The 19,694-nt window shown below is 46.0% G+C and overlaps 1 protein-coding gene across 1 annotated transcript in view; it reads left to right on the top strand.

The window, feature by feature from the left end:
* Nav1 (neuron navigator 1) overlaps window positions 1-19,694 on the top strand; it is a 171,758-nt gene that overhangs the window by 118,018 nt on the left and 34,046 nt on the right. The window lies entirely within an intron of this gene.

Raw genomic sequence — 19,694 nt, forward strand, 5'->3', positions numbered from 1 at the left:
GCCTAGCATGGATTCTTCAGCCAGCGGTGTGAATGGAAGGCCCGAATCCTGCCCTGCCTGCTCCTCCTACCCCTCATTCCGAGCTAACCCAGGCTATGAGGATGAACGGCAGCTTTTTAATATCCAGGCCTTTTATTTGTTGCCATAGGTGTACCAGGAACATGGGCAGGACATGGGCACTCTACATGACTTCTTCCAACCTGTCTGCATAGCAGGATTTGTGTTTCTGACTAAAAAGGGCTTTTGTCCCTGTCAGCCCTACATGATTCATTCCACGAGGTACAAACATGCTTGAATTCCATCCTGCTTCGAGCTGTCGCCTGCTCCTAAACTGGAGGACGGGCAGTGAGGTGCAGTCAACGCTAAGGCCTCTTTGCTGCTTTTCTTGCCTGTCGCCTCCCCGTACCCGATGGTCCCTGAGTCAAATGGAACCAGTAACACTCCTGGCAGTCCTGTTGGGGCTTGTGGACAGCTTAGATCAGAAGCTGGTAAAAAGTTGAAAGCTAAGAAGTCGTCGTCTTTCTGTCAGGGTTTGTCTGTCAGGGAATCATTAGCTTCTGGATTACAGAGCTTTCTGTTTGTTTCTTGGTTTGTTTTGTGAGACAAGGTTTTGCTCTGAACCCCAGGCTGGTCTCAAACTTGACGAATCTTCCTGACTCCGCCTCCCAAGCGCTGAGATTACAAGTGAGTACCACTATACCCATTTCAGGGCCTATGGGTCTGTCTCAGGACTGACGAACGTTGGCCGACTGGGCCAACTCTGCCTTACTGCCTGGTTTTATATGACCCACAAGCTGAAGAATGATTTTTATATCTGTGTATGATTGAAAAAAAAAACCAAAAGATTATTTCGTGACATACAAACATTTGACATTCAAATTTCATTCAAAATTATATGGGAGCATGGTGATTTGTCTCCAATTCCTCTTGATTGCCTTCTTGCTGCTTCTGAATAGTGTGACAGAGACCGTATGCCCTGCAGAGACCAAAGCAGTTACTTTCTGGTCCTCACAGGAAACCAGGTTCTTCTGAGCTTTCCCTACTGTCTTAGTCAGGGTTTCTATTCCTGCACAAACATCGTGACCAAAAAGCAAGTCGGGGAGGAAAGGGTGTATTCAGCTTACACTTCCACATTGCTGTTCATCATCAAAGGAAGTCAGGACTGGAACTCAAGCAGGACAGGAAGCAGGAGCTGATGCAGAGGCCATGGAGGGATGTTTCTTACTGGCTCGATTCCCCTGGCTTGCTCAGCTTGCTCTCTTATAGAACCTAAGACCACCAGCCCAGGGATGGCACCACCCACAATGTGCTGGGTCCTCCCCGCTTGATCACTAGTTGAGAACATGCCTGACAGCTGGGTCTCATGGAGGCATTTCCTCAACTGAGGCTCCTTTCTCTGTGATAACTTGAGTTTGTGTCAGGTTGACACACAAAGCCAGCCAGTACATCTACATTTCAAATTATCGTCAGTTTCTTCTTGTTTCTTGTTGGTTTGCAAGAGATGTGGAAATATGAACGTCGTGTGGCTCAGTCCTTTTCACCTTACCAGAGACCTTGGAATTGTGTGGTGCACTCGGGAGGAAGGCCTTCAGGAAGGGTTGAGTGGGGTGGGGCAGCAGGAAGTTCCTTGTGAACCCAGATCAAACATGTTCATCCTCCTAGAAGTCTACAGGGTAGAGTGTCTTCATTAGAAAAAAGGGGGCGGGCTGGAGAGATGGCTCAGCGGTTAAGAGCACCGACTGCTCTTCCAGAGGTCCTGAGTTCAATTCCCAGCAACCACATGGTAGCTCACAACCATCTGTAGAGAGATCCGATGCCCTCTTCTGGTATATCTGAAGACAGCTACAGTATACTTGTATATGATAAATAAATAAATCTTAAAAAAAAAAAAAGAAAGAAAGAAAGAAAAGAAAAAAGGGGGCATGCTAGCTTCCAGCTTCTAGAATGAAGACGTTCTCTTGACCAAGAGTCAAAGCAGTCACTATCTGTGTCAGGGCCCGGTGGCACATACTTTAATCCTAGCACTCCGGAAGGAGAGACAGGTAGACCTCTGAATTTCAGGCCAGTCAGGGCTACTTAGTACGACCTTGCCCTACCCCAAAACTCATCTTTTTCTTGATGTTTAGCTTTCTGTGCATCTTGGTTCGTAGGAGTTAAATGGTGTGTCTCTACTTGGGGAAACTGAGGGCAAGACAAACACTAATTTAACTTCAGTCACAAAGCGATTGGAGATAGAAACTCATTTCCCGTGTTCCACAGGCTGTGCCTTGAGTGTTTTAAAGGTGAACTTGACAGCGTTCCTGTGAGTTTCCCCTGTTTTTTTGGAAATGGATTTCCAGCTACATCACAGCCTCTTGAAGGCTTTCAATTTCCTGACTTGGAAACATCTGAACAGGACAAGAAAATGCCTTGGTTTTTGTTTTTTTGTTTTTTTTTTTTTTTCATCCCTATCCCTTTGAAGGAAGGAAAAGGGGAGAGCAGGAAAGACTAGAGGCAGGGAAAAAGGGAAATCTCTGAAACCCGAGAAAAAGGCAAGTCGCAGCCGGCCAGCCAGCGGAATCAGCATTCCTCACCCACAGTTGGTCCTCATTAAGGAGACTCCCATGGAACAGCTCAACTTTCTGCTTTGTATTCCGTGCTCCAGCCCTGCCAGCTGACTTGGCAAAGCTTTAACCCCCATCTCGGAAACAGTCTCTCATGTCTCCCCCTATAGCCTCGCTTCTCTCTCTCTGTCCCCCACTACCCTACAATTACCGTCTGCCACATGAAACTCCCAATAAAACATATCGATACCTCTAATCCAATTACATCCATCCCATCCCACAAAGCGCCGTCTGTGCTGTTTGTTGGCCGGGGTGAAGAAGGGCACGGAGTCATTCGGGGAGCACCCACAGAACCTGATTTTTGTCACAGAGAGACAGAATCTCCCTGCAGTCAAAGCAGCAATGATAGATAATTCCTTCCATTTCACCCTGACTCTGACTCTCCCCGACTGTAGCTTCTACCCATCCTTAACTGACAGAGTTAGCTTGGACTTCAGCTCCATCCCTGGGACATACATGGTGGAAGGAGAGAACCCTCTCCTGAAAGTTGTCCTCTGACCTTCACACATACACTATGGTGTGTGCACATCCACCCACACATAGATGCATAGATGGATAGATAGATAGATAGATAGATAGATAGATAGATAGATAGATAGATAGATAGATAGATAGATCACATAGACACACAAACTGTAAACAAATAAATGTAAGCCTTTTATTTTTAAAAGAGCCCTAGGGAACTGGAGAGATGGCTCAGTGGTTAAGAGCACTGACTGCTCTTCCAGAGGACCTGAGTTCAGTTCCCAGCAACTCACAACCATCTGTAAAGGGATCCGATGCCCTCTTCTGGTGTATCTGAAGACAGCTACAATGTACTCATGCATAAAATAAATAAATCTTTAAAAAAAAAAATAAAAGAGCCCTAAAATTAGCCAAGCACGATGGCAGAGCATTGGGAGCCTGATGCAGGAGGATTACTATCAGTTCCAGGTCAGGCTTAGCTACATAGTGAATTCCAGACCAGCCTGGATGACAGAGTAAGCTCTTTCCCAATCAATCAATCAATCAATACCTGGGGTAGAAAAAGCTCTGGGTTGAAACTAGCCTGAATCAGGGCAGTAGTCCCTGTCCACCGTAACGCACTGGGGTAGTACTGTCTACACGAAACTGTTACTATCCATCCCTTAAAACTTGCGATAGTCTGCTTAGGCTGCTACGATAAGATAATATACACCAGGAGGCTTCAACAACAAATGTTTCTTTTCTCAGAGTTCCGAAAGTCCCAGGTAAGGGCGCTATCAGAGTGGTTTCTGGTGGAGCTGCTCTTCCTGGTGTGTAGCCTGTTGCCTCCCCACCACGACCGCACACTGGAAGAAGGCTCTGGGCTTTCCATCCTCAATAGGATATCGCCCCTATGGGATTAGAGCCCTACCCTATGACCTCATCCCCATCTCTAAATCTTAGTCACTATGTGAATGGAGGGGAGGATATAATTCAGTCCAAAGCAGCATTTGACTGGAGATGAAGCTCTGTGCTGGTGCATATGCTTAGCAGGTTCAGGGCTCTAATCCCCAGCACCAAAGAAAAATGTTCTAAATCTTAAGTTTTTTCCTTGAGGGGAAAAAAAAACAATATAAATACCAGTCGGTATCTAGAAGGAAGAGAGTGTTGATCCCAGGAGGCAGAGACGGGCAGTTCTCTGTGAGATTGAGGCCAGCCAAGGGTACATAGTGAGACCCTGCCCCTAAATACACACACACACACACACACACACACACACATATATACACACACACGCACTCATAAATAAAATAAAAATTTAAAGGTGCAATGAGTAAGGCAGAGTGTTATGGAGGAAAGATGAGAAATTTAAAGTTTCTGGATCATACCCATGCTTAGAATCTTCAAAGTGTCATCAGATACCGGAACCTCGACCTTGGGTACAGAATTCTGTAGATAACTATAAGGACACCTGGCTCTCCAGACTGTGAGTGCCACCATCCTAACAGACTGATGGTGGAGCATCATCTGGACACCATGCCTTTGTTTGTTCAAGTGCCGTTCTACCTAGGACTGGACCTCTAGTGATCCTAATGCCGCCCCTTGGGTATATCAGGGTGAGCGAGGGCTTGTGGGAACTGGAGCACGGAAGAGTTGACCAAGTTGACAAGAGTTGGGGCCAGGCAGACAGATGTTTTCTCACTTTTCTGTTACATCATCAAAAAGAGCAGCAGAAGTGCCCTGTCATGCGTCAGCGTGGCTTTATATTCTCTGGTGGTGTGCTTTGGTGTGCCAGTTCTGTGTTTATTTACACCAACTCCCTTTCTAAATGCCTTGGGGAGCCCTGGCAGTCACTTTAGAAATTATGGCTGAGTGACTTAAGAGTAGTGATGGAAACCCGTGATTTCAGAGTTGAACAGAATGACAGTGGCGGGGCTCAGGACATGGGGGGTGGGGGAGTAGGACACCGAGTGGGGGCAGAGTAGGATATGGGGGGCAAGCAGGATTGGGGGCTTGTCTTGACTTTCCCTTCAGATAGGGTTGCTCTCAGAAATATTTCCAATTCTGTAAAGCTGACCTTTTAATTTTCCTAAGTTGTGTCTAGGTCAGAATTTGTCTGTAAATGTGGTAACAGGTACCAACAAGTGGTGGCCTCCCTGGCTATGGTAACTTCTTTCTGTGCTTCTGTATTTAATGTCCTGTAACAGGTCAGTAGGACTGAATTCTGACTTCAGGGATCCCTAATTCATTGTCTATTGTGAATTAAGGCTCAGCTTCTGGGAGCTGGGTTATTTAATCAAACAGTTCTGTTACTCAGACTGGCCTTAAGGATGTGCTAGGGTTTGACGGTGAAATGTCCCAGCTGGTGCCACGGTTTGGGAGGGTGGTGGAACCTTTAACAGGAAGCCTCACTGAAGATGGTTGGTGAGGTAGTATGGCCTGGCCCTACTTTTGTTCTTTCTCTGCTTCCTGAATGAGGATACAGTGTGGTCCAGCCAGCAAGGTGGTTCCCTTATGATGAACTCTGCACCCCTCCCCCCCAAACTCAGAAGTAAATAAAATAAACCATTCTCCCTTAAGTTGCTCTGGCCAGAGTATTTTGTCCCAGCAGTGAGAAAGTCATTAAACCAGAAAGTGTCTTTAATTACTAACACCCTTAGTTTTCTGAGACTGGAGTATTGTGGCACTTACTGCTAATCTATCTTGAAGTTGAGTTTTCCTAACTGTGTAATCCTCTGAAGTTCACACACCCATTCTTCAGAATTTCTTCTTGGTGATCTTTACCTCTGCTGTATCTTTACGTGACATAGCTCCCAGCTCAAAACAACCTGGTATTGGTATCCTTTCCTCTCACTCAGTGCGGAACCCATGCTCCCCTCCCATTGTCTGCCTCTGTTGGCCAGATTCGCCTGGCTTGCCGCAGTCCCTGCCAAACCACAGACATGTACTGGAGCAGACACCCTACTCCCCCTTGCTCTGGGAGTCCTCCCGAGTCCACAGGAGGGTGAGAAGCAAGGGAGATAACTGACTTTAAGGATCGTTCTAGATGCTCTTGGTACAGTTTCAAAGCTGAGCACTGCACAGTTGCCCAGTTTTGTTCTAATTCTTCCAACACGCTACACGTCTCTCTCGCCAGCTTGTCCCTGTCTCCCTCTCTTTTTCTTTCAGCTCGCTAAGTAATGTGCCTTGCCATCCTCCTGCTTAAGCCTCCAGAGTGCTGGGATAACCAGCATGTGCTGCTACTCATAGCCCCGTTGTCTTTTTTGGAAAACACTCGTAGCTCTTTAACCTCCTAGATACTCCCTGAAGACCGTGGGTGCAAACCCAACGTGTGTACTAAGTTAGTTCTTCCTTCCATGTTTGGTATCGGTGAAAAGGACAGATGTCCTGACCACCGAAGCAGTTAATGGATTTCAGTTCCTCTAAGCTGATATCTAGCACAGTGACCTACAACTGCCTACTTAGCACAGAGCTTTTCAATGCAAATGAAAGGCAAGGCCCCTTGGGGTTGGGGATTTAGCTCAGCGGTAGAGCGCTTGCCTAGCATGCACAAGGCCCTGGGTTCGGACCCCAGCCCCGGAAAAAAAAAAAAAAAAAAAAAATAGAAAGGCAAGGCCCCATGTGTGACTTTAAACTTTCTAGTAGAATCAGTTTATAAAGTAAAGCAGGAGAAACTATGTTCTTTCAAACCGAATACATCTAAAATAATTGTTCTAAAATAGAATTTATATAAAAATTATTAATAAAGATTTTTCCCCCATTCTTTTCTCCCTACTAAGTCTTTGAAAACCCCACTTCGATCTCAGCCTGAACTTGCCACATGGCAGGTACTCCGGGACACAGATCTAGATCCGCCACGCTGCTTTAAAAAAGAGGAAAATTTAAAACAATTCAACAAGCTGTGCAGCCAACTCCCATCTCCATGGACAGGACCAGGCACCATGATGGATTGAGTACTCTTAAACCTGGAGCCAAAATAAACCAAAACGGGAGGGAAGCTGAGGGAGGACGAACAAGGGAGTCTGTTTGCTGGAGCAACCCATAGCCCTGTGACTCTGACTCACCCTGGGGGAAGCATGGAATCTCACCTCCCTAAAGAATGCGCAGAAGACAAATGAATAGTGAGATCTCTTTGCTATCCTAGATTGGTTGAGTTGGGAGTTCCAAACATGTTCCCTTGTTCAGCTGTGTTAACTTAGGCTCAGCCTGAGACAAGTAGTTCTTTGTGTCACTTCCTTGAGACTTCATAACTTTGTCTCTTCCTAACAAGAACTTACGACACACTGCTGGACTTTTAAAGTAAATGAGTGCTAGCGTAAGAACCAGGCAGTAAAATAAACACTTAATATTGAATTATTTTTACCTACAAGAAGTTTTGTATGATTGGACCTACTTCATCCACCTGTTTATGACTATCTTCTTCATTCTTCTAATTTCCTAAAGACTTATTTTCATTTATGTTTATGTGTGTGAGTGTTAAATGCCTGCATGTATGCAGTGCACACAGAGGCCAGAAGAGGGCATCAGATCCTCTAGAACTGGAGTTACAGGTGGTTGTGAGCTGCCATGTGGGTGCTGGGAATTGAACTTGGGTCCTTGGAAGGCGAGCCAGCCCTTTTAACCACTGAGCCATCTCTACTATTTTGAGACAGGGCTTCGCTTTGCAGCCCACATTACACTAGAGCTCGGCTCAGTCCTCCTGCCTTTGCTTGCTAAATGCTAGGATTATGTACTGTTGCTCGCCTTGTTGCTATGACAAAACACCTGCTGCAAGGAGCACAGGAGAGAGCGGGGGAGGGGCAGGAGGGGGGAGGGTTTGTTTTGGCTCATGGTTCTTTGGCTCACGGTCCAAGGCTGTGGTCCATCAAGACGAGGAAGCTAAGGCAGCAGAACTTTGAGGTAACCGGTCAGGTCCTGTCTGCAGTCAGAAAGCTGCACACTTAAGACTCATGCTCAGACGGGTTGGGGATTTAGCTCAGTGGTAGAGCGCTTGCCTAGGAAGTGCAAGGCCCTGGGTTCGGTCCCCAGCTCCGAAAAAAAGAACCAAAAAAAAAAAAAAAAAAGACTCATGCTCAGCTCATGTTCGTGCAGTCCACGTTGATAAACCTAGTCTAGGTAATTCCTCACAGGCTACAAATCTAGATAACCCTTCGTCATCCCCAGAGATTTGTGTCCTGGGTAATTCTAGATCTTGACAAGCTGTCAATGTTAACCATCACAGGTTACAGGCCAGTTGAGCCTGGCCTGAAAAAAAAATATTTTTTAATCGTTTCGCATTTATTTATTTATTTGTTTTTAAGAGCATCCATAGAGGTCAGATGACAACGTGTAGGACTTGGTCCTTTCCTTCCCCCATGAGAGTTCCAGCTATTAAACCTGGATCATCAGCCTTAGCAGCCAAGTGCCTTTACCTGCCAAGCTCTCTTGTCAGACCCCAACCCAAAATACTCCTAAGGGAAAAAAAAAATACTATTTCTCTTTCTCTGTTTGCTTGGGTTTGACTTTTTAAGATAGTCTCACTTAAACTTCCCGAGTGCAAAGATCTCATGTAAACAAATCAGTCATATTTTTAGTGTGTGTGTGTGTGTGTGTGTGTGTGTGTGTGTGTGTGTTCCCATGTGAATGTATATACACATATATGCAGTACGGAGCAGGACAATTCTGAGTGGTACCCTCAGGAATGCTGTTAACTTCTTTTGAGACAAATACTCTCACCAATTAGGCTAGACTTGCTGCTAGCCTGCCCACCCTGGGGACACGCCCCCACCGCCACCCCCCGCCCCCACCTCCCCAGGACTGGGATTGCAAGAACACCACCACACCTGGCAATGTTACGTAGGCCTTGGGGACTGAACACAGTCCTGTCTTGCAAGGCAAGCACTGTATCAACTGATCCACGCCCCCCTCCCTTTACCCCCAGTCTATCAGAAGAGTATTCTTGAAGTAGCAAAAAGAAAGCTATATATGATATAGTTATAAGAAAGTTACAGAAAAAAAAAAAATCAAGGCCAGAGAAAATACCAAGTATATTATTGGGACCCATACATAGACATGCTCACAAAGAGCAGCCTCGTTTCTAGCTAGCTAGGAAGGTTAGCCTCCTTGGGAGGACAAGTGAATATTTAGCCTAAGCACTTAATTTTACCCCAGACTACATAGAGCTTTATAAACTTCTGTTTCCCCTTAACCTATTAAGAATAATTAGATAACCACACACACTCACACACACACACACACACACATACACTACAGCCATCCAGTGACAGCCATATATAAAACACACGCACTGTGAAAGCACTGATTCTTGTGGATCCATGGACATTCTAGCCCTTGGGTGATCTAAAGCCAGGCTTACTATATTTGCCGCCTGCTCAGCTTGGCTAGAGGGTGCTCTAAATTCTTTTGTCACCATTGCCTATTTAACTATAACTCAGTCGACTGCCATTCACCCCTCTGATGTGTGTACGCTTGGTAGAACCTAGTGCTACCATGTTGGTTAAAGGGATGGAGACTGAAGTCTTCTGACTCCAATTCTGGCTTTTCATGATTGTTGGGTGATCTTCTTCCCTGAAGTTGGGTGTATTTCAAGGTCAAATGACTTCTTGAGCCTGTTCAGAGTTTAGAAGGCAGCATCAGCTTCTCTCTGTGCTAGATGGGAAAACAGGAAGTTGGAAGTGTCTCCTGGATGCATCCATGGTAGGCTTCCAAGTCCAAAACTCTTCCCGAGCATAATTCCAAAGAAGAAAACAAAATGGGGCCAGGGGTGTTTAAAACAACTTCCTGTAGTTTAGATATTTCTCTGCCATGAGAGAAGAAAGGAAGATTCCATAGTCACAGTTCTCACCCATTAAGCATTAGTTTGAGCAACTTGGTCATTGACCCTCCAGGCATATATGTTCTGGACAGAAGAACCAGCTCAGTGTTCAAGTGTGGCTTTTGAGAACTTCACCGTGACACTGAAGCAATAATTTTTTTCCTATGTAGTCACAAGCCTAGTCCACCCTTCGGTTAGCAAGGCCACACCCTTGGCCCTCTGGCTGCCCAAAGGCCTCCTTGGCCATTCTGGTTCCACGGGCCCAAATGTAAGGGGCAGGCACTCTGAGAGAAGTCTGGGAGGGGTGACTGATCCTAGCCAAGAGCCATGTGAATGCTGGTGTTTTTCCCGGAGGGGAGGAGAGTTCCCTGCCCCGTGGATCACCACGTGTCTGCACAGACACAAACAGGGCAGTGTTCGGTGGAGCTGGCCTCCTCACAGCCCTTCTTTTCATCCTACAGCAGAGATGGGTCCACCAGAGTGTTCCTTAGACTGGGGTATCAGTGCGAGGAAGTGGGCAAGAAAACAAGGAGGGTAATCAGTTTCCATTATTAGATCCTAGATGAAGGACTTTATTTATTCTAAGGGCGCTCAGGGGGAGAATTCAGTAAGGTGTGGTGGAGTATCACGGTATATGGCATGCTTACCTAACAAGAATACACTGGATAAGCATGGTAAGCATTGTAGCATAGAAAGATTTTTTTAAAAAACTTACCTATTTTGTATGTGTATATGAGAGAGACCAGAAACGAAGGGTGGGGGGTGGGGGGTGGGAGGTCACCACATCACGTAGGTAGAGGAGAGGTCAAAGGGCAACTTTGGAGGAGTTAGTTCTCACCTTCCTCCTTGGTCAGGCGGGGCCTCTCGTTGTTTCTGCTATGAAGACTACCCCAGGATAGCTGGTCCACATATCTGAGACTCCTGTCTTTTACTCCATCTTGCCCTAAGTGTGCTGCGATCACAGATGGATGCCACCACACCCAGCATTTTACATGGGTTCTGGGAATTGAACTCAGGTCTTCTGGCTGATGTAGGTCAGCACTTTTACCCACTGAGCCATTTTGCTGGCCCAAGTTTTCTAATTGGCCTAAGTTACAGAAGAGAGTGCACGCACTGTTCCTAGGAGAGAGGGATGCACGACAGGTTTATCCTCGTGTGGTAGTAGGGGACAGAAATCCACCATGGATAAAGAGAAGAGAATAGCTGAATTTCATACAAAATAAGAGTTACCTACGTGTGGGCTGTAGACACCCTAATCGCAGAACATGGGGACCCACTCCTAATTGTTTCTTGGGAGGTCTTCCCTACATATACTGTCTCGGTGAGCTGAAGACTGAAGGCAGGGCAGAACGCTGAGAAACGCCCAGCACATGCCCATTATGCACAGGAGCTCACAGCACAGCACAGTACAGTGAAATCTGAGAGCAGGAGAGGACAGAGAAGAAAGACTCCGAAGAACCAGGACCTTTCACTGAGTGTGTAGAAGGGGCTCACCAGGAGCAAATGTCACCATAGGACAGAAAGGACCGGTGCCTGTGGCTGGGCTGTATGGCTTAGAGACTACCCTGGAGTCTTGTGCTCGGAGCAAAGTCCTGCTGAAAGGACCGTCTTGCTCCTGCATTGGAGAACCGACTGAGCAAATGTACAAGGAAGCCCAGACCCAAGTGTTCTACGAAGTTTATGGTGCCTGTTCTAAACCATTTGACTGTGGTGCTTTTCAGATATTTAATATCGCCATATAATTAAAAGCAAAATGCAAAGAAACAAAACCACAAGACTCAAAAAGAGTCAGAAACATGACTAAGGAGGAAATTAGTTGGAAGAAGCAGACCTGCAGATGATCAATATATCAGAATTAGCCCATGAGAGGCATACATATTCTTTAGAAATATGCTTAAGGGCCTAGTAAAGTTTAATTATGTTCTTGAAGAGATAGTGAATTTTAACAGTTAGCTGGAACTTCCAAGACAACATTTATGGCCTGTGTGTCACCACTCCCCACTAAGGATTATTTGGAAACAAATTGCTAGTCATGTTTGTATCAGTCCCAAAGTCACCACTCCTTCTTTGAGGTTTTGCATTCCGACTTTTGTGTAAGCCAGGAAATCAAGGCCACAAGTGAGCTAAGTGCCTGCTATTTCAAGATACCATGTAAGCAAGATGGACGAGATTCGGTCTCCGCCCTCAGAGAAATTATTTCACTAAAGAGATGTACAAACTTATTTCCAGACAGAGTATTCCTAGAGAGGAAGAGATGCAGCAGGAGAAAAGGGGGGCGGGGGGTTCTTCTTGGGAAGGAGGATCATGGGACACCCGTGGAAGACATGTCATTTGGTCTTAACCTTGAGATGGACAGGGCTTGTGTCCACTAATGGGAAAACCATGGGACGATGCCTGGACTCCAGAATCTTCACTAGCACCCAAATCATTGCACTGTGAGAGCAGAACCAGATTCCCCTGCAAGGCCTTTGTTCCCTGAGATCTAGTGAGATAGTTGTTCATCTAATAGGAGTCTAGGGGAAGGAAAAGTAGGGTGGAAATGGAAGCAGAAGAGGTACATATGCCAATATTTTAACTTGGCAAATAAGGTTTTACTGAAGAAATGAATTTCTCTGTCTTCTACATTTCCCTGTGTGTGTTATCCTTAAATCTGTAATGACATTTATTTCCTTAATTTGGGGGGGCGGGGAGCTGTTTTTGAGACAGGATATCTCTTTGTGGTTGTCTGTCCTGGGACTCAACTATGTAGACCAGGCTGGCCTCAAACTCAGAGATCCCCCTGCCTCTGCCTCCAGAGTGCGGAGGCTTAAAGCGTGTTCCACCACTGCCCTGTGCGCAGTCCCTGTGTCTTACATATGCTATAGAAGCCCAGTGAATTCAGCACAACACAAAGTTAGTAGGTCTTAAAACCTATTTGTCAGTCTGATTCTGATTTCTGTGCCCTTGATCACCATACTGCATTGATGATGGCTCAGGGATCTATTGATCCATGAGCTGTGGCTTTCGACTTAGTGGGGAGGAGCTAACGGTGGGCTCATTAAGCACCATGTGCCAGGGAGATTAGGCCTCTGGTAAGCTGTGACACAAGAGAGAGAGAGAGGATCCGTAGAGTAGGACCAGTGAGAACGCTTACACTGGTTCATGGGAGAGGAGAGGGCCCTGAACCAGACCAAGGGCAGCGGGATGTTGGGGAGGGCAAGAGCTGAAGAGTCTGAGCTTCCTTCACTGTTGTTTGTTTGGATGACAGTGGTGAAACAGGAAACACTGAAGCAACGGAGTGAGGGGCAGGAAGGTGTTAGTGGGAGGGAGGATGGGGGGTGTTCATTTGGGAGGAGGATTGGGAGACAGGAGAACAGCAATGGGAGAATAAGTACCCTATAGAGCAAAGCATTCACCCCTCATAACTTCTTCGAGCACGCTGGGCCTGCACTCGCTGGCAAGCACTTCATTCTTCGCTGTTCCTGTCTGTGTTTGACCTAACCCCTTGTGCAGATATTCAGGGTCGTTTCCTCTTCTATCCTGAGAGCAGCTGAAGTGACGTGGGGGAATCCGTAGGAGATGCTCTCAGCTTCTGTCTGCCTCGGTTGCCTGGTGGGGGTGGTTGTTTGGGCTTATGAAAAGATTAGATCGTAAAGGAATATTAAAGTATTCTTCATGCTTCATGTTCCGGTGGACTTAGGTCTAGCTTGTTGCTGCCCAGGTCTCGTGTGCCCACCTGAGATCTGCTTGAGGAACAAAAGTAAGGAGAAGTCGGGTGGGGGAACTATGGACCAAATAGCATTCAGTGTTTGGTGCTGTCTGGGAAGAGAGGTGGAAAGGTGGAGAGTTTCTCTTTTAGCTGAGAAATAGAGATGAAAAACAGGAGGGAGCTGGCAGAGAGCGTTTGAGTAAGCACAGGGATTCTGCATGTCAAACCACAGATGCAATAGCTCTCGTTATCTGAGTTCTGTGTTCCTCTGTATTCTTTGGGGGCCAGATGTACGTTGCCTTTCTTTTCTCTGTGACCTCTTGAATGGCTGCTATTTACTGTGTTGTGCTCTGAGTCATGCGCTGATAAACTGCAAACTCTCCTAAAGATTTCTTGTCCTTGCACCGTCAGCAGCCTCAAGTTTCAGGGCGGACCCTGTCCATCTAGCCTCTTTTCTCCTGTAGCTCTTCATTGAAAAAAAAAAAAATCTTCTCGATGTTTCTTTTAGTCTCTGTCTGATTAGATTATGAAACTCAAATCTGCCGTCTCTTTAGTGACTCAAAAGCTGCCCGCTGGGGTATATTGTCTCCCTACTCCCCAAAACAAGCTCTGTTAAAACTCATTTGGGACGTTTCATTGCGGATCATTTGATATATATTACAACAAAAGTAAAATGACTCTAAAGAGTTTTCTCAAAAGTAAAATGATTTATATAAAGAGTTTTCTCTTAAGTCATAAAATCTTTAATATAAAGAATAAGAGAAGCCGGATAGGGATGGTGCACGTCCCAGCATTCAGGGGGGTAGAGGCAGGCAGATATGTGCCAGCCTGGTCTACAGAGTGAGTTCCAGGACAGCGAGAGCTGCAAAGAGAAACCCTGTCTTGGAGAGAGGGTTAATGGGTGGGGTTCAGGGGAGGGAAACAGATACCTATCATCTATCATATCACCAGCACTCAGGAAACTAAAGAACATCACAAAGTCAGAGGTCACTATAGACTATCTAGGGCTGTCTAGATGGTTCAGCAGGTAAAGGAGCTTGCTGCCAAGCCAGACAACCTGAGTTCAATCCCTGGAACCCACATGGAAATAGAAAACCAACTCCGGGGTTGGGGACTTAGCTCAGTGGTAGAGCGCTTGCCTAGGAAGCGCAAGGCCGTGGGTTCGGTCCCCAGCTCCGAAAAAAAAGAACCAAAAAAAAAAAAAAAGAAAACCAACTCCATTTGACTTGTACACATGATCTGTGACAAGTAACACCCACCACCCCCCAACACACAAATAAATATGGGGGAAGACCCTATGTAAGGAAGCAAAGAGCTAATAGTGAAGAGAATATGCAGGGCTGAATGAGAAGTGCAGGTGGGAACTGATCTGTGAGCCCTGAAGCCACACTGGGAGCCAGCAGGGAGGTCTGGCAGTGGTGCCGTCTGTACTCTCGAATTCTCAAAAGTCTGTGAGGTGATGGGATCAGCCACTATAATGGGGCCAGCAGGAAGGCTGAAACGGTAGGAATAGTTAACCCACATGCAAAACCCACATGGACTCTCCTCTCCTCAGCGGCCCTTTCTCTTTATCAACAGAAGGCCAGCCATCTCTGGATAGAGGAAAATGATGGTAGTGGTGGTGGTGGTGGTGGTGGGGTGTTCTGAGTATGGACTTTGAGATTTCTAACACAAGTCAGCACAGCATTTGAAAAAAATCCAGTAGAGAGTCAGTGAAGCTTGGCATGTTGAATGTTGACGGCTCCACGCTGCTTCTCCAACTCAGTGTGCAGAACACCAGACTTTGCCCCTTCAGGGTAGAGTTTACAAGATTCATCTCTAGAGCATCTGGCCAACCCAAGAGAAGAGTACTTCAGTGACTCAGTGCAGTTCTACCTACTGTCCTGAAGCCATAGGTGCTAAGTCCTACCACTGTGTGTGTGCACAGAGCTTCCAAACACCAGTGTCCCTGTCTTACGCAGAATGGTCACACATCATCAGACACATGAAAAGAGTAGGAGAATCCCACCAGTTATAGTTCATTACTGATCTCTGTTCTTCTAATCCTCCTCACTCACCCCACCCCCACTCCAGCCTCAGACAGGGGCTCACCGTGTAGCCCAAGCTAACCCAGATAACCAATGCAAATAGAACAAAGTACTGTGGTATAAGGATCTGAGGAGAGATCGTAGCCCTCCCTCCCTTCCCAATAAGTGAAGGAGCGCTCAGAAAGTCTGCGAGGGCTGAGAGAAGATGTCAAATATGGAGGCAGAGACAGGTGGATCTCTGTGAGTTCAAGGGCATCCTGGTCTACAGAGCTAATTCCTGGACAACCAGAGCTACTTAAGAGAAACTCTGTGTGATGGTTTGTATATGCTTGGCCCAGGGAGTGGCACCATTAGGAGGTGTGGCCCTATTGGAGTAGGTGTGACCCTGTTGGAGTAGGTGTGGCCTTGGTGCAGTAGGCATGGCACTATGAGCATCCTAGCTGCCTGGAAGTGAGTATTCTGCTAGCAGCCTTCAGATGGAGATGTAGAACTCTCAGCTCCTACGGCACCATGTCTACCTGCATGCTGCCATGCTCCTGCCTTGATGATAATGGACTGAACCTCTGAACGTAAGCCAGCCCCAATTAAATGTTTTCCTTATAAGAATTGTCTTGATCATGGTGTCTGTTCACAGAAGTAAAACCCTAACTTAGACACCCTGTTTCAAACCCCACTACCACCACCAAAAGAAAAGCTTAAGAAACTCAGGAGTTTCAGCCTAAAAACCCATTATTTGTATAAAAGACATTCTAGAAGAGAATTGAAAAATGAAAAGAAAAATCCTCAAAAGCAAAACTTTGTGGGATGAAGGCGAGAAGATCAGGAGTTGAAGTCCATCCTCAGCTCCACAGTGAGTTAAAGGCCAGCTTTGATAACATGAGGCTGTCTCAAGAAGAAAAAAAAAAAAAAAGAGCCAGCGAGATGCCTTAGCAAGTAAAAACACTTGCCACAAAAACTTGATGAGAAGAGTTGGACCCCAGAACTGACCAAAAATGCAGTGGTAGCTCCTATCTGTAATCCCAGCACTCCTAGGCAGACACAGGGCAGAGGCAGGAGACCCTCCCTCCTGGGGCCATCCGCCTGCAGAATGCAGGGCAGCGGAAAGAGAGGGAACTGACCCCTAGAGCAACTTTCCCAGGAACCTCATGGAAGAGGTGCTTCATTAAGGCAGCACAGGAAAGCAAAACCCAGTGAGAATGTCTAGCTTAATTAACCAGCCTGTCCTGTGGAGGCGTGGCCCAGAGCCGGATCCCAGGCAGATAGAGAGCAAACAACTAAAGGACAGAGATGGGCAGAGACTCTAAGTAAACACACAAACGATGAGCAAAGTTAGCTTACAAGACAGAAAAGAAAAAAGCAAGAAAGGAACAATGTTATTAACAATGTTTCTTTTTTTTTTTTTTTTTTTTTTTTAAGATAAGAAATGCCTTCCTCCAGCTGAGTACCCCCCCATAGAGGTACTTAAGCCTTAGGTGACAACAGCAGAATTTTCCCTTGTACAACCTGCAAACTTGCTGGGAAATTTTTAACTACTGTGTAGCCTTCTCTGGTAACTTTTAGCTTTTTGTTTTGTGTTGATGTAGGAAAGAGCTTTGGAGGTTGGAGAGATGGCTCAGAGTTTAAGAGAAAGGACTGTACTTCCAGGGAGCCTGAGTTCAGTTCCCAGCACCCACATGACAGCTTACAACCATCTGTCTAACTCCAGTCCTACGGGATCCGACACCCTCTTTGGGATTCTGTGGGCACCATGCGTGCACGTACTGCACTGCACAGACATGCATGCTGACAAAACACCCGAACACATAAAATAAACCAGCAAATGAATGAAAGAAAACCCCGCTGCCATTTGGCACTGGTCTAATGGCCAGAACGCGAAGGTCCATTCTGGATTCCTGGCCTGCTGTGGTCTTCCGTTTCTGCAGAGTTCTTCCACAGAGAGCTATCCCCGCTGAAGGCCCTTGATTACCAATAATTAATCTCAGATGAAAGATTCAGTACTCCAGGCTTCCTCTGTCTCTGACCTAAGAGAACATGCTGTGAATGGTTTCTTTGTTTGCCTGCCAGAGATCTTATCTGAGACCATAAGAGTTGATAGGACCATTGAGTCAGCATTGATCTTTCCCCAGTACCCTTCTTCTGCAAAAAAAAAAGGGCTGTGTGGCGTCTCAACCCTGGATAAAAGGGAGATTTAATATACGACACAGGGGTTCATTCAGTAACAGCTATATTTAATGGTAGTAAAATCTAAATAACTTTGCAGTGTGTCCTAACCTCCGTGTTTTCTCTGCTGTTTCTCAATGTATTTGGCTAAATCGCTACAGAGCAGCCAAGCCAAATGGCTAAACCACCCACTGTCTTATTCCCAGCACATGAATTAGAGGGGAGTCAGCTAAAATCCGGGCCAGGGCTCATAAATGACTAGTATGTCTGATTTTTTTGTTCCATGATCTGAAACTCAAAATAAATCAGAAAAGAAACCTATTCCAATTACCAGCACAAAGTCCTCCAACCTTGTACATGCGCGGGGCTGATAAACAAGCCCGTTCTGACCAGATATAAGACTTAGAGGTCAATTCCAAAAGCATAAACAGACTCTCGCATGTAGCGAGCGTACGGAGTTTATGGAACTCTTGTGTTTGGTTCAAGACTCTCAAGCCAAAGTGAAAACTTAAGATCTTTTTAGGAAGAGCTTGGAACAGGAGACCTTTGAAGAAGGGTCCTAAGAGACAAATTCTGGGCTTACTGGGCTTACAAGTCGGTGCTCATGGCTGAGCCTGGTAATCCCAGCTACTAAAGAGACAGAGGCGGGAAGATGAGTATAAGTGAGTTCAAAGCTAACCTGCGCAACTTAGTGAGACCCGTGTTTTGAAATCTTTTTTTTTTTTTTTTTTTTTTTTTTTTTTGGTTCTTTTTTTTTTTCGGAGCTGGGGACCGACACCTTGCGCTTCCTAGTGGCGCTCTACCACTGAGCTAAATCCCAGCCCCGTGTTTTGAAATCTTAAAAAAGAGAAAGAGGAATGAAGGAGCAGAAGTCCCTTTGTTGGGGCTGTAGTAGATGATGCCTAGTATATATAAGTCGCTGATCTCCATCTTCGGTAGCACACGTGCACACTAGGGAACGTGGTCTAACAGAAGCCTCAGCCCAGTGATAGATCAAGAAGGTGGTGGGCATGCGAAGGTGGCCGTTTGGTTTAGCTGTTTAGAATAAACTTGCTATAAAAAAAAATAAAGTTCCTGACTACAACTTGTTAAACTTAAAAATCGAACTAAGGAAGGGTTCAAGGACCCAGCTATAACAAGGTATAGTTAAGTTCATTTCGAACACAGGCCTGGGGCTCCAGATACAAATGTTTAAGAACAGATGCTGGACACCTCTCTCTTTAGTATCTTACATCTGATATATATTTCTTGAATTGGCCACGAACTGATTACTATTTGGCAGGAATCTTGCCCTTCTAGGAGAAAAGCAGCCTAGGAGCAGAACCTGACTCCAGAGGGCAAAGAGAAGGACCAGGACTGAAAGTTCTGGAAAAGAGAAGTGTGTGTGAATTGGAGAGAAAAGTCAGCAGTAGAGAACTTAACCTCAAATGCACAAAGCCCTGTTGGGTTCAACCTCCAGAATGGAAAAACACAGAAACAAGAACAAACCCAGAGAAGCCTGGTCTCTGTTCCTAGGTATAGAAAGTCTCAGAGGCCAGGCGGTGGTACGCACAACTCTGACCCAACACTTGGGATTTAAGGCAGAGGCAGGTGGATCTCTTGAGTTTGAGGCCAGCCTGATCTACAGAGCGAGTTCCAGGACAGCCAGGGCTATACAGAGAAACCTTGTCTTGAAAAGCCAGAGAACAATTTTTTTTTTTTTTTTTTTTTTTTTGGTTCTTTTTTTCGGAGCTGGGGACCGAACCCAGGGCCTTGCGCTTCCTAGGCAAGCGCTCTACCACTGAACTAAATCCCCAACCCCAATTTTTTTTTTAAAGAAGGTCAGGGATGCCTGGAAAAAAATATATCTAAAAACTAACAAAAACACAAGATTGTAAGGTCGAGAGCTGACATTTGTTGCTGTTGTTTGCGAGGTGTGTTCATACCACACTGCACACGTGGAGGTCAGAAGGTAGCTC

Source organism: Rattus rattus, chromosome 10 (assembly GCF_011064425.1).
Source record: "Rattus rattus isolate New Zealand chromosome 10, Rrattus_CSIRO_v1, whole genome shotgun sequence".
Lineage (NCBI taxonomy): Eukaryota > Metazoa > Chordata > Mammalia > Rodentia > Muridae > Rattus > Rattus rattus.